This window comes from Pantherophis guttatus, chromosome 1, assembly GCF_059756535.1.
Source record: "Pantherophis guttatus breed Tessera chromosome 1, ASM5975653v1, whole genome shotgun sequence".
Taxonomy (NCBI): domain Eukaryota; kingdom Metazoa; phylum Chordata; class Lepidosauria; order Squamata; family Colubridae; genus Pantherophis; species Pantherophis guttatus.
In genome coordinates this window covers 241,770,588-241,783,575 of record NC_142063.1, presented here as the reverse complement: position 1 = coordinate 241,783,575, position 12,988 = coordinate 241,770,588, and the positions used below count along the sequence as shown (strand labels likewise).

Here is a 12,988-nt window from a genome sequence, read left to right as displayed (position 1 = left end):
CCAGGAATAAATTCAACTGAACCTGGTGGAATTGATTTCTGAACAGAGAGAATACCAGTTTACTGATAGCTTGTAATCATATGCATTCTTCTCACGGAAAATGTATTTGGAAATACTGGACTGATCTTTTCTGGGCTCAGAAGCAAAGCGAGTTGATTTGGGGATCTGTATGTGAGATCTCAAAGGCTGTAGGGTAGACTGAATGGGTCCCCCCACCCCAGAAACAGCAAGAATAACAAACAGAAAGCAATGGTAAGCCACTTCTATACTGATGCTAAGAAAGGTATCCTTAAAGCAATACTGAAATTTGGGAAGGTGCTGCCATCTAGTGAGTTCCCATCCCCCACCCCACCCTACCCCAGTAACTCACAAAATTGGTTTTTTTAAGACGCAAGCATGAATGCAATTAAATGCAAGCAACTTGAAACACATTGATATTTTTTTTAAATGCAAGCATGAATGGTTTATAATCTAATAAGAAAGGGGTGAAATACCACATATGGACATCTTAATCGCTAAACAATAACTTGAATATTCTACAAAATGACATTTTTAAAATGCAGTGAAAAAAAAATGAAATGACTGGGTATAGGATACATGCACCTTTAATCTCTGTTCTGCTCAACTGAACCCTTAAGCAACTTAATAACAGAAATTGATTTCCCTCCCCCAAATCATGTTAATCTGGCATGGAAAAGTAGGCCATGGACACTAAGTTAAGAAAATTATTTTAAAGTCATTACAGGAAAGCTTTCTGTCCCTTTTAATATGTATCCCTCTTGCTGAAAATATTTACAGACCCCTCACATCCTGGACATAAACTGTTTCAACTCCTACCCTCAAAACGATGCTATAGAGTACTGCACACCAGAACAACTAGACACAAGAACAGTTTTTTCCCCAACACCATCACTCTGCTAAACAAATAATTCCCTCAACACCGTCAAACTAGTTACTAAGTCTGCACTACTATTAATCTTCTCATCATTCCCACCACCTATCTCCTTCCACTTATGACTGTATGACTGTAACTTTGTTGCTTGTATCCTTACAATTTATATTGATATTGTTTCCTGACTGCTTATTTGTACCCTATGACTATCATTAAGTGTTGTACCTTATGATTCTTGATGAACGTATTTTTTCTTTTATGTACACTAAGAACATATGCACCAAGACAAATTCCTTGTGTGTCCAATCACACTTGGCCAATAAAAAATTCTATTCTATTCTATTCTATTCTATTCTATTCTATTCTATTCTATTCTATTCTATTCTATTCTATTCTATTCTATTCTATTCTAGAAACTTATAGACAAATCCCAAAGGTGCTTTTTCAAAAGGCAACTGGACTTTGTTTTTCCTTGAAGACATTTCACTCCTCATCTGGCTTCTTAGATGAGAAGCAAAACATCTTCAAGGAAAAACATGTCCAGTTGCCTTTTGAAAAAGCACCTTTGGAACAACCATGACCTGGATGAGAATCTCCATAGACTTATAGATGAATCTGAATGTTGATAAAGGCATTCAAAAGTGTTTAATTTTAGAGGAGATTACAAATTTTATGGAGTCACAGAGGTTTGGCTTTCCAGAAGTTATAGGGCAGAGAGCAGGTCAGAGGGAGAGGAAATAGGGATAGTAATAGAATGAATCAACAATTTGATTGTTGATTCATTGTGGAACTAGAGATAAACAGGAGCTTGAAGATCCAAAACCATTCTTTCCAATCTATTTTATTCTACTCTAGCAGAAAGCTAAAAAAAAGGGGGGGAGGGGGAATTGAATCAAATCACAATTATGGGAAAATCAGGCATGTAAGGCAAAAGGGGATGCTGAGTTTGAGCAACCCACACGTATACATAATTTACTCCTTTTCAACCCACATTTTCCAATTGTAGTAAAAGCCATTCTCCAAAAGGTGGGGAGGCCATAATCAAGGCAGAAGAAGACAAGAGAAAAGAAAGAGTGAAAGAAAAAGACTAGACAAATGACTGCATGGAAGAGTGTGGAAAATTGCAAGCTTCTTTCATTTGTACGGTGATAAAGTGACATAAAGCACATATATGCAAGGTTATTCAATTACTAAGTGCTCCTTTCAGACCATTTCAAAGCTTCTAAATGTATGTGAGCCACATGTTTACAAGACAATTCCTAACTTCAAGGAACTCCAGCCACACCATGTGTGTTGTTTCACATCAACAGTCAATTCAATAAAGGCAAAAGAAAGTTGAATGATTGGGGCATGACATTTTCTCAGACTCCAAATTATTCAGGATGGCATTAGCTTGCCTTATTCAGTGTGTACCAAACAACATGTTGCAAGTGAGCAAATGAAGTCTGTTGAAAAGCCAACCAGGGAAGTTTATTATGTTAAATAAATTCCTTTTCTTTCTCCTTCTGTTGAAGATTCTATCGAGTAACTTCTACTGCGGGGGGGGGGGTTATAGAAAAATGTGTTAAAATTATATATTTTTTAAAAACATACATAAACAAAATAGCATGAACACACTGGAGATGGAAAGAGGAAAAAATAATGAGGGAAAATAACATACATTGCACAGAAATAAAGAATACATTCTTTAAAGAATATTTGTATCCAAAAACCACAGTTCAAAAACTGCAGCTTTCCAGTTAATGTTAAATGGAAGGAATCACTGAAAAACTGGATGACTACATGCAACACTAAAATGGATCAGATTTACAATGATTCCTACAATCTTAATTTCTGTTTAATAATTCATTAGTAATCCCATTAAAAACTGAAGGATACAGCAGTTTGACTCCATTTAGGTGATTGCCGATGAAAAAGAAAAGAGGATTGCAAACTCTAGATCTGCCCGCATTACAGAATAACACATGGAAGGGATTTTGGAGGTAATCTAATCCAACCCCCTGCTCAAGCAGGAAACCCTATACCATTTCAGACAAATGGCTGTCCAGTCTCTTCTTAAAAACCTCCAATGTTGAAGCATCCACAACTTCTGGAGGCAAGTCGTTCCACTGATTAATTGTTCTTATTGTCAGGAAATGTCTCCTTAATTCTAGATTGCTTCTCTCCTTGATTAGTTTCCATTGATTGCTTCAGGTGCTTTGTAGAATTAGATTTACTCCCTCTTCTCTGTGGTAGCCTCTCAAATATTGGAAAATTTCTATCATGTCATCCCTAGTCCTTTTCATTAAATTAGACATACCCATTTCCTGCAACTGTTCTTGATATGTTTTATCCTCTAGTCCCCTAATCATCTTTGTTGCTATTCTCTGCACTCTTTCTGGAGTCTCAACATCTTTTTATATCATGGTGACAAAAAAAAAGTTTTACTAGCTTCAATTAGTCTGTGGGGCTCATATGTTTATATCCAAATGTTGAGATTCCCATTCTGACCTCTGTCAACCAGATTATAAAGCAAAAACAAGAAGTTAACAGGCAGAAGGCAGATCTTTCAGTGCTGAAGGTCTGAAATTATCTGGAGAAGCCAACCTGTACAATGTCCCCTAATTCTAGCAGTTGGGAGGAAACTGAAAAAAAGAATATCCAGCTACAAGGTAGATCGACTTGTTGTCTGCCTTTTAGAAATTAAATGTATTAATACTAAGTTGGCTTTTCTTAGCCACTGTGGCCATTGGGATCCACTTCATTATGAGACTACTTTATTCTGAGGAAGGCAAGTTATCCTATAAACTAAAACACTTTAAAGAAACTGAAATGCACAGCCCTAATGTCATACAATTACCTCCTTGATTCAAACTCTGAGGATAACCTTGGGATGGAAAAGAAATTAGGGAGACAGCCAAATGAGGAAATGTAATAACAGGTGACTTCAAGTACTCTAAGATTGACAGGGTAAATATACATTGCAAGACAAAGGCACTTTTTCTAGATATGATAGATGATAGCAGTCAGAGCCGTTCATCATGGATCTGACAAGGGAGGTTACCCTTGGCTTAAATCTGAGGAATATCCTGGGATTTGGTAGGAGTTCAAAATCTTGTCAATTTGATCAGAAACAATGGCTGTACAGTACTATGAATATGTGTGCAGGGGAGGTGAGGTTGCTCAGAAGAGGCAACTTTTCCAAACTTTCAGAATTAATTTAAAAGAAAGTTAAAGGCAAAGTTGGGAAGTCAGGTTTCCTTAAAATATTTCCCATTTAAAATTACTATAGTAGAAGCTCCACTAAAATGTATATTGTACGGTGTACATATAAGCCAGTTCAATAGGATAATAGGGAGAGAGAATGAGCAAAGGTATAAAAGATATCAAATATTAAGAGAAATTAGAAAGGAACATAGAAGCACAAACTGTAGCAAAACTAATAAAAGAAAAAAATATGAAGGACATTTGAATAAACTTTAAGTAAACAAGAAAGTGAAAATCAACTAAAGAGGTATTTGGATTACTGTGAACGAATTACAGAGAAATGATGCCAAAATCATTAGTACCACTCTTTACAGTGGAAAATGAAAGATGAATACAAACATCTGAATATCTTTTTTTTTTTAGATATAAAAGCATTCTGGTGATAAGAGAGGCAATTTCAAATCAAATATAAAACTGAAAAGTTTTTTAAAAATATGGAAATTATGATTTCTCCAAAAAGTCTCCAAAACTGAAGGATCTTCAATGGGCATCTCTTCATCTTCCAGTAAAATTTGTAATTTTGTCATTCTTTATGGAGAATGAAATGGAATGTTTTTGTTGTTAAAATATTAACAACAAAATTAAAATATTTTGAATTGCCTGAAAATACTTGAAGACTTGTAGGCATATAGTGTACTTCCAAAAGGTTTCTCGCTGGGTGGTTTGGGGTTTTTTTGACCAAACTCTCCTTAAAAAATGCAATAGTCATCAAACAAAAAGTTCGGATCCTTTATGGAGTAATAACTTGCAAACAGGGATAACATTGGCAGATTACACAATGACCTTATTCATATATTACCTGTAGTCAAGAATAAATTTTGATATACCCAATTTTGTGGCTATCAAATTATTTAGACTTATAAGAAAACAGCCAAGCAAACTATGAAGAGTTCAAAGAATTTGCTTCAAGTTGCAAAATCAGGCAATTAAAAGGCAAATTTGTCGTAATGGTAATAATCATGAAATTATACAGCCCCCTGACTACAATATATTTCTATGGAGGCACCTATTAAAAAACAAACTATCCATTATTGTTTTCTACCATAGCAATTCCAAAGAGACATTCGATATTCAATAAATACAAAAATATGATCGAAATTCCAATCTACATTTAATAAGGATCAGTAATTCATAACTTTTATTTCCTGTTTTCCTTCTTTTTAAGGATAAATGGTGCTCCATTGTTTGCTTTGCTTTATTTCTAGAGTAGATTCAAGCTGACAATTTGTTTCCTGAAGATTTGCCAGGCAGCTCAGTCCAGCACCCTGATTGCCTATTGGAATAAAGGAATTTAGCATGCTAGTTTGGGTTACTCCAGCTTGGGAAGGTTAAGGGACAGAGGAGATATCTAGACAACCATTGGAAAAAGACCCACTTCAAGTCTGATCAGACACTGGCATGACTTCTTGCTTGAACTTCACTGTGGCAATTGAAACAGCAAAATTGAAATATTTTGTCTCTTTCAGGCAACTCATTCTGTTCTGGTGAAGGATATTTGTCAATACTACCTAAAATATTACTGTGAAGAATTCATAATATTGATGTACAAGGCCATTCAGATACACAATAAGCTAGATTCAAGCTGGACATTGCCAATGGAAATGATGAGCACTTTGTCTTGTGAAACGATCCAGAATCATTTTGAGTCTATGCAAACTGAGAAAGTAGATGCAATGTTTGTTCTGCCCTTATTCAGTTGGATCCCTGCCTCACATGATTGATTATAGCATCCTGTGAGGTGGCAGAAAGTTGAATCTAAACAGTAGTCAGTGTTGATCTGAGCTGGCCTTTCTGTCACCACTGAAGAAGCAACCCTTGCTCAATAAAACTTCAGTCAGCCAAACTGTCTTCAATAAATATAAACCTGTCTCCATCCTTGTTTTTCTTGGAAAAGTGGTGGAAAAATTGATGGCCCTGCAATTGGGCAGGGCCCCAGAGGAATCAGATTATTCGGCCATTCAGCAGTCAAGGCACAAGGCAGAAACTGCACTTGTAGCTGACTTTGGGGACAATAAGAATTAGGGGAGTGCAATATTCACACCTCAACATGCACAGTCCCCCTTGATCTCCTGGTAGTTTTTGACACCATGGCATCCTTCTGGACTGTCTTTGGAATTGGATGGGAAGTATTATCTTGTAATGGTTCCCCTCCTTCCTGGAGGATTTGTTCCAGTCAGTGATGGTCCAGATCTATCCACAGTGCTCTATTTTATGGAGAATGGAATGGAATGGAATGGAGTGGAGAGGAGTAGAGCAGAACGGAATGGAACAGAACGGTACGGAATGGAATGGAATGGCAAGGAACGGCACAGAGCTGAACTGAACAGAACAGAACAGAATTCTTAATGCTTATGCAATCTTAATGATTCCAGGGAAATTCTATCTCTGTTTCGGAACATATTTCCCTGCTTGGACATGGTCAGCAATTTGGGAGTTCTTTTAGGCTCACAGGTCCTGCATCAGGAATAGGAATAGCTGTATTCAGGAGAGCTTTTGCATAGTTACCTCTTGTGTGCCAGTGGAAGAATTTCCTGAATAGCACCTGTAACAGTCACTGGCCCTTTAAACTATAAATGACACCAGGTGAATGGACTTCTGTTTTACTCTCTTCAACAGTGTAAGATCCTGTCTTTTGCTTCAAATCTGTAATGAGACACTTTGCCTGCATGTCTTACCTGCAGAATTTCTAGCTTTATTCTGTGTTGCTGTCCAAGATTCGGTGACCTCACTAGCTATGGATGAATCATCTCTTTCTTTTTCTGTAATTTTCACATGAAAGCCAAGGAAAAACATCAAAACCATAAAAAAGCCAAAGTTAGACTATTTTGGACATGTGATGCGACACCCAGAAAAATACGGCATACTTCACTTACTCCTCCAAGGAAAGATTGAAGGCAAACAAGGTCCAGGCAGAGAAGAAGAACATCATGGCTTCAAAATCTAAGGGACTGGTTTGCACAAAACTCTACAACACCATTTTTGTGCGGCTGTTAATAAAAATAGGATCGCCAACATGATTGCCAATGTCCGATGATGGATATGGCACAAGAAGAAGAAGAAGAATTTTCACAAGTTCGTTCTGCCTAATTTCTCCATCAGTTTACATTCATTCCCAAATCTACAGGGAAGTTCTTTTATATGCACATATATGCATCTTTCTGTGAATTTTCCTGCAAGCTGCTTATGTTAACAAACATCTTTCGTAACCTGTTTCCTCCTTTTGTTTACATGTACTTTGGTTAAAAGTGTATCTAATGTTTGTATTTTCCAATCTGAGAATCCTACTATAATCTGTAGAGTTGTCTTCCATTTCATGCATTAGTTTGGAAATTATGAAGCAGTTTAGTTCATATAATGAATCACAGCAACATTCAATACTTGTTCTTCTGGATATTAGAAACTTGGGGGTGAGAAATTTATACTAAAGGGCAAACTGTTGTAGGTTGGCGACAAGAAAGGTTTCAGGAAGTAGTAACAGCAGATGTGCAAGTAGTCATTCCTATACATTTTCTGTGTTTCTTGTATAAAATCCACAATTTGGCCCTTGGGATACATTCACTGCTAGTGCTTCTTTCTAATCTTCAAAGTTACTGTCAAATTCCTGTGTAAGCATAATATGTCAGTGAAAAAACTCAGCTATTTCCTGATTTGCCAATGTCCTATTGCAAAATGTTTGCGGTATGGTAAATATTCAAATATGTGAACCTGCCATCACAATTTAAGATGATACATCCTCTCTTGTCTGTATCAGATGACTTTGACATGTTTGTATTGGCTCCCAAGCCAAACATGCCTGTTTGTTCATGTCTAGTGGAAATCCTCTAACAAATTAAAAATAATTTTCCCCGTTATCCTATTGACTGTATTAGAAAGACTTAAAATAAATGATGAATTTTTACAACATTGTTGTACACTGAAATCACGTTTCTGCATTAAATGTCATTTTTCAGCCATAAACGCAGAATATTCTCATTATCTGGAAAGCCATTTGCAATCATATCCCTAGTCTTGCTTGAGTTCTACACACCCACTTCATTAGATGGAAGTGTCACTTTTATGAAGTGAATGGAGAATCCCAGTTGTACATAAAGCTTATGAGAATTATAATATACAACGTTCTGAATCGTGGCAATGGATTTGGGATAATCCCCCTGAAATGCAATGCATTCTAGGTTGTTTATCAAGTCAACAATGGAGTTGCAGCATAATTAGTTTTTACAGTTTTTTAAAAAGGCGTTTTTATGAACTTGCGAGCGAAAGGAAATCATTAATAAGTGGCTGTGAGTTTGTAAATAAATAGGAATGCTGAGTTTGGCAATAATTCTGAAGTATTTCCTGAATGTATTTGGCATTCCATTTTGGGTAGGTATTGTGGGAGGGGGTTGCAGGAAAGTAGAGAGGTTGAATTACAGAACACTATTTAAAAAAAAAACTTTCATTTATAATGAGGGGTAGAAATTACATCTGCTTTACACCCATCCCTGTTTATATCATATGCACTCAACATTATATGCAATAAAAACTTCTTGGGAAAATATTACATTAATAGCATGTTTGTATTTATTTGGTTCTACTTTGCATTAGGCAACAATCCATAATCGAGGCTGCTCACTAATGAATAGCACTGAAGTCACTGCCATCTGGCTTTTTGAAGTAGCTATAGATGCATTCTTAAATCACACTGAGTAGTGTACCAGGAAATAAAGCCATCCTTGATTGTCTGAAAGCTTTTTCACAAGCTGCAGTATATCCTGCTAGGAAATACAGGGTCTCAATTTGCATTTCTTTCCCTTCAGTGAAACTAAGGACCAAACTAAATATCACCGCATTGGTTGCATGTGTTTGAATAACTGCTGATTGGACACACATCTACCCTCCTCATGTACCAATTCAAGTAGTACAAAAAAAAACCCACCAGTTATTTGGGTCTGCTTGTCTGTTTGCCTGTCTATCCACTTATCATCTATCATCCATTTATCTATAGTATCTATCTATCTATCTATCTATCTATCTATCTATCTATCTATCTATCTATCTATCTATCTATTGTCCGTCCGTCCGTCCGTCTATCTATCATCTAGCTAGCTAGCTAGCTATCTCTGTGATTTGATTTATGTAGCTGCCCATTTCACAAGCAAGTGGCTCACGGTGGGGCACAATCTTTTCTGTGAAGAGTGAAAGGGGGCAACAGCAGATGCTTTACTGGCAGAAAAGCTGTTGATTTCCTGGTAACCACTATAAGTATTTTCAAAGTTCCATGGGAAAATGCACTACATCATTATTCAGTGATGCTTCCAAGAATTTCAAACAGAGGATCAGGGGTGAGATCCAGCAAGTTCTAACAGGTTCTGAGGAACCGGTAGCAGAAATTTTGAATAGTTCAGAGAACCAGCAAATACCAACTCTGGCTGGCCCCAAAGTAGGGTGGGAATGGAGATTTTGCAAACTCAAGTTCATTGAGGGCCACATCAGGGTTGGCTTTGACCTTGGTGGACCGGGTGGGAATGGCCAGGATGGGCATGACCAGCTCGACATCATTTGTTCCATTTTCAGCTGCGACAACCTCCTGTAGCTCTGTGCCAGTGAAAACAGGGCCCCAGGAGGCGGGTCCTTTGCCGATTCCAGGAAGGCTCCATGGGCCAGAACTAAGCATCCCATGGGCCAGATTCGGCCCACGGGCCTTGAGTTTGACACTCCTGCCCTATACCATTCCAGACAAATGACTGTCGAATCTCTTCTTTAAAATCTCCAGTGTTTGGAGCACCCACAATTTGTGCAACCAATTAGAAAATTAGAGACGTCTGCAGCACACACACACCCCAATTGGTCTTTCTCAAAGAGTATGTGGCTCTGTAACCATTCAGATCATAAACAGATTTGATAATTACCAGGATCCTCTGTGAAGATTTCAATGCATAGAGAATCCAAATAGCTGCAATTTTCTAATAATCATGGCTTTTTAAAAACATGGACCTTATTATATCTACAGTATATAGAGACACATCTAGTTTATATTTTTTGCTAGTTACTGGAATTTTTCTTCAATGTTGCAACAATTTTATGGTTTACTAATAGCAGTGACATTTAGAAAGACTAGACTCCATGCTATTTTGAAAGTAAAGATTTATATGTTTTCATTATCCATTGTCTTCTTGTACATCTTATAAACAATATGAATTATGTTTCTTTTACTGTGACTGACATTTCCTGGAAGACAAGGACAAGGTAAATACAACTCCCATCTCCTACATTTCTATCTGATTATTCTGAAATATGAACATTTTTTTGCCCTAAATCTAGATGTTTCCTATTAATCTCATTCACTAGATACGATTTAGAAGCAACTGATTTTATATGGCAAACAATAAAAAGCAAGTTCACAAAAACACCCACACCGTTACACTGAGAAACACAAAACTAAAGCATTTATTCATAGCATACATTTGTGCAATTACTTCAAACAGGGCTTCATCAGAGCTTTTCATTTTCAATTATAGGAAATGATCATTTGCTTGTGTTTGTGTGTCATTAAGGTAATATTTTGATGCTGGAAATATATTCGCCTTTCTACTCATTTTCTTTCCGTTTCTTCTTGTTTCCTTTTATAAGGACAACTAATTGGTAGCTACAGCATATGAATTAATGCAGTCAATACATTTTTTTATTTTTAAAAAAGGAATTGACACTTTCTAAATTATAAGAGCTGAACTAAACCATACAAGAAGTCTATCTGCTCTAACATTCTGCTCCCAAAGCAAAGGTCCAGAATGAACTAGCAAAGAGGAGTTAACTTTTGGGTAACTGGATAACCCTGTTGAAATGCTATTTCTACCAATAAAGGAAAATATTTGTAGCTCAGGTTGAAATGAGGGGTCCTTTGGTGATCTCTGAACTTGGTGGTTTTCTTGCAGATGTTTCATTACCCAAACTAACATCATCAGTGTATTGAGTAATGAAATGTCTACAAGAAAACCACCAAGCTCAGAGACCACCAAAAGACCCTCAATACTATTTCTGTTAGAAGCAATGCTAGGCTACCTATTTAAGGTTTGAGTGGGGTCCTCCTACTGCAATGCCAGTATATGTTGAAGGTTTCAGCCTCCCTTTCACCAAATACCAAGATTCTAGTTATATCATGCTCAAGCTCAAAGGAGCTCCTCCTCCTCAGGCTGAATTTGATTGATTGATTGATTGGTTGATTGATTAAACAAACTTAAATAGAATCACAAAGGTGGGTTACATTTAAAAAAACCCACTGCTAATAAAACCTATTTTTAAAAAACACCACTGAAATAAGCTATTTGATCAGCTGTGTCTACATTCCTGGTTCTCTAGGCCTACTGACAAAACTATGCTTTTTTTGGAAAAGCAACAGGTGTGGGTCAACCTAGTGGGGAAGGATGTCTACATATATTTAACACTGTCTTGTTAGCTTTGAGGTCAGCTTTTGACTAGAAAATCTAATGAATAACAGCTAATGGCCAATTGTCTGTTCCACAGGATGCAGTTTGAAAGTACACCACTGTTCAGGGATGTCAAACTCAAGGCCTGCAGGCCAGATCTGGCCTGCGGGGTTGCCTTGGAAACAATGAAGGACCAGCCCACGGTGCCTCTGCCAGTGAAAATGAAGCTCGGGAGGGCCGCGCGCTGGCCTCCCAAGCTCCGTTTTCAGCTGTGACGGTCTCCTGCAACCCTCTGCCAGCAATCGAGTTTGACACCCCTGATCTAAGCTAATCCAGATATGTTGGTTACAAAATATAAACTTCTCAAGCTCCATCAATTGTGCCTATGCTATATCCTCATTTGTGTGAAAGAGTGCTAACTGCTCTGCTAAAATATGCAGCTAAGGTCCTGGTCTTAACTTACTACTCGGCATGTATCTCCACAGAGTATGGTGTGCTAGCCCAATTCAGTAACTAGCCTCAAATGCTGCCAAATCATGAGCCCCAAAAAGAACCGACATGAATTTAGCTGATTGAATTTAAGACCTTAAACTTAAGACAGGAAAGCTCTTGTATAACGTACTCACAAGTAAGAAACATACAAAAACCTCATGGTATTTTGGACTTGTTTGGTCAATTCAAATATTTGGTAAAAGCACATAGCGTAGGAAGGATCTTTGTAAATTACAGATTGGAAAACACCAGCTTTTCAAGCAAGCCAAGATTACTTCATTTTTTTATCACTGGGTATGAAGTGCCTTGAAATTTCATAGGGTTACCTAGTGGCTGGTGTAACCATGGAAACTAGAGCATTGTACCAACATGCTCTATACAAAGGGGGCTTCCTTGTAATAAACCTTCCACAGCTATCCTTTCCTTCTGCTTTTGTTTTACGGTTTCCATTCCATAGCAGAGAGATAAAATAGTTAAGGTTAGCATGCTGTTTTAGTCTAAGCTGCAATTTAATGATCTACAGTAGCGGTACTTTGTAATTTGCTGGCACTCGTTGCCACTCTGTGATGGTTCTGCCATTCTGATCATTAGTGGTACATGTTCATGTGCAACCTTATCCATTTCTTATGACCTTTGCTGCAGGCTCCCTTGATGCAGCTCCTGACCTGGTGGTATATAGATCACAGAGGAATTGGTGCTACTTTGCAAGGTCTTCTGTTGACGGAGGTTGTCACAATGGCTGGAAGTTAAAGCACAGCTCCACCCTTCAATCTTTATCTCAAAAGAAATAATACTCAGCTCCCTAACTAGATCATCTGAAACCACTTAGGTAAATAATGCTTACATTTAATTAAAAATCTTAATTTCATCTTAAAATACATTTTTCAAAATATAAGTTTTGAAAAGAGAAAAGGGATATGTATTTCTGATTTCTTTTTCTTGAAAAAGAACGAAG

General features: G+C 37.3%; 1 long non-coding RNA gene across 3 annotated transcripts in view; it reads left to right on the top strand.

The window, feature by feature from the left end:
* The window catches only part of LOC117660800 (uncharacterized), a 74,308-nt gene that overhangs the window by 26,720 nt on the left and 34,600 nt on the right, over positions 1 to 12,988 (top strand). For all 3 annotated transcript variants that reach the window (XR_004589801.3, XR_004589803.3, XR_004589802.3), the window contains exon 3: positions 12,676 to 12,862. This is a non-coding gene — a long non-coding RNA (uncharacterized LOC117660800). The remainder of the gene's footprint in view (positions 1 to 12,675; positions 12,863 to 12,988) is intronic.